Source organism: Magnolia sinica, chromosome 12, assembly GCF_029962835.1.
Source record: "Magnolia sinica isolate HGM2019 chromosome 12, MsV1, whole genome shotgun sequence".
NCBI lineage: Eukaryota > Viridiplantae > Streptophyta > Magnoliopsida > Magnoliales > Magnoliaceae > Magnolia > Magnolia sinica.
This window is the reverse complement of record NC_080584.1, coordinates 67,333,086-67,335,779: the sequence shown is the minus strand read 5'-3', so window position 1 is coordinate 67,335,779 and position 2,694 is coordinate 67,333,086.

The following is a 2,694-nucleotide window of genomic DNA, read 5'->3' as shown; positions in this document are numbered from 1 at the left end:
TCACGGAAGTTTTGGATCAATATGATATTTGTTTTTACTCTTCATCCAACTATGTGTGATATTATTAACAGATTGGATGGAAAGTAAACGTTACAGTGGGCCCTACAAATGTTTTACCGGTGAGAATCATTGTCCCACTACTATTTTTTGTGTGGTCCAGTTGAGCTTAGGATACGAATCATTTTTGGACTCATACTCTAAAATGATCTCTACAAATGGATTAACGGTGTGGATATAATAAACAAATCAATGTGGCGACAGTGGAGGCCATGTAAGTTTGATCTCCTTTGAACCGTTGGTGCAACCTGGACCCACCACAAAAACAATGGGGATTGAATGCCTACCATTAAAAACCTCTTTGGGCCATAGAAGTTTTTGATTAAGATAGTATTTATGTTTTCCCTTATTCTATGTCTTTATTAACTTATAAAAAGTTTGGATCTCAGGTAAACATTGTGGTGGGCCCTAAGAAGTTTTAATGGTGGGTGTTGCTATCCCACTCTTTTCTACGGTGGGTTCCACTTGAACTTTAGATCTGCCCCATTAGTCAGATGTACCATTCCATGGTGGGTAATGGGCTTAAAAATAAAGTAAATCCAAGACTTCGGTGGGCTACACCATATACTATAGCTGAGAGGGGTTACCCCTTGTACGTGTTAGGTTTGCTAGCTCCTATGATTGTCAAATTTTGTAGTGCCAAAACCACTTGGAATTCGTGTCTTGTGTAGCTCAACTTTGTATCATCCTTTGCCTACACTCAAGTACAAGTTCAAGAATTTCCAATTCAAGTTCAAGCATCTCATGTACAATATCTAGAAGCTCATGATCAAGAAGCTCAAGAACTAGATCAAGTTTTCAAGATTCCAATATGACAAGACAATGTGCTTTACTCAATATGAAAGTCAAAGAACTTCAAGTTCAAGACTCAAACTTCAAAGATCAAGTTCAAGCTTCAAAGTACTTCACGTTCAAAACTCAAAGTAAGTGTTAATATCAAGCTTTGTGTACTTCAAGATCAACTATTAACTGAAGTAAATGATGTTTCAATGTTCATATATCACCCATAAGGTATGAATGACCCTAGATTGACCACAGGTTAAGTCATACTTAATTTAGGTCACTATATATTTTTTATACGCTATTTCTCGACTACTCTTAGCCTATGCTCGACTAGTCCTAGTACTGGCTCGACCAGTCTAAGATTTCCTCGACTAGTCTAAAGGTTTTCTGGATTTTTTGAATTTTCTATTAAATCCTCGGCCAGTCCTAGAGACTGCTTGACCAGTCGCGTGAATAGTGCTCGACCAGTCGAGCAGGCTCGACTCAAAATCCAACAACCAAAATGGGTTCCACACGACCAGTCGAGAGCAGGGCTCGACCGGTTATACGGGCCACACGACTAGTCGAGCGAGCCACTCGACCAGTCGTGGAAATTATCTTATCGCGCCCAAAATTTTAAAATTTTGTTGGTCCTTCGACCAGTCGAACCGACCTTTGGGCCAGTCGAGTAAACAGTATTTTTGCTTATAAATTGAGGACGAATTTTAGAGTTTATTATTCCATTCCAAGAAATTCAAGTGACTACTCTGAGAAAACTTGTTCCCATGTTTGAGGAGCAATTTGGTTAGTATTAAAATTATTTTATTATTTTTTGTATTTGATTTTGAATTCTCTATTCCAATCCTATTTGAAGAAAGGATTTAAGGTTTTCCCTTTCTTTAGATCAAAATCAAATCAAGCAAGCCCAAGGTGATTTAATCTAAAATTCATTTAGAACTTAGAACCATTTTATAAGTGAGTGTGAACATTGAACATCTACTTTGAATTAGTTCTACCGGGCTTCATCAAAGGAGAATGTCCAGATAAGTTTATTTACTTTTCTATAAATTTCTTTTTTTGTTTTTGAGATTGTGCCAGGAAAATCTCTGTTTTGGTTTGTCTGAGGTGATCCAGAAAACTCAGAGTGTGGGGTTTTTGAATTATGTAAACCCACTTGAAAGACACAATTGTGAGAGTTTTAGGTGAACCTTGAAAAACCTATTTAATAGTGAACGCCAATATCCACTGTGTGAGGATATTGGGAGTAGAGTAGTTGTGTGGCTATTTTTCTAAACAATTGGTGTACACACAAGCGAACCACTATAATTCCCGGTCTTATGGTGATTGATTGATTGTGGCTTTGTGTGAATGTTGTAAATTCTTTTAAGCCTTAATGGAGAATATTGTAATCTCTTTTATGTAAGTGTGAAAATGTTGTAATAACTTAGTTTATTTTTTTGATATTTTTATTTCTTTATTCCTTTATATCGGTTTGGGATTTTGATACATAGACCGTTCTAGAAATCACGTTGTCCTACTATAAGCCACTGGTTTTTGGTGTAAGGTTGTCCTTAGAACAACATCTGTATCAATCTCTCAATTGAGGTTGTTATTCATTTCTGTTTTGTGGGATTATTTAGTACTATCTGTCTTTATTATTTGTTTAATTCCACATTTAATTGTTTAATTTGACATAGTCTTATTCACACCTCCCCCCCCCCCTCGAGGACTCTTAGCTCGGCCTTTTCAAGTGGTATCAAAGCCTAATAGCTCTTTTTTTTTATTTTTTATGTTTATTATTTAGATTAAATTCCTGAGCTAATCGATCTGAACTTTTAAGATGTCAAATTTTGATAGCCTTTCAGTCATTAGGCC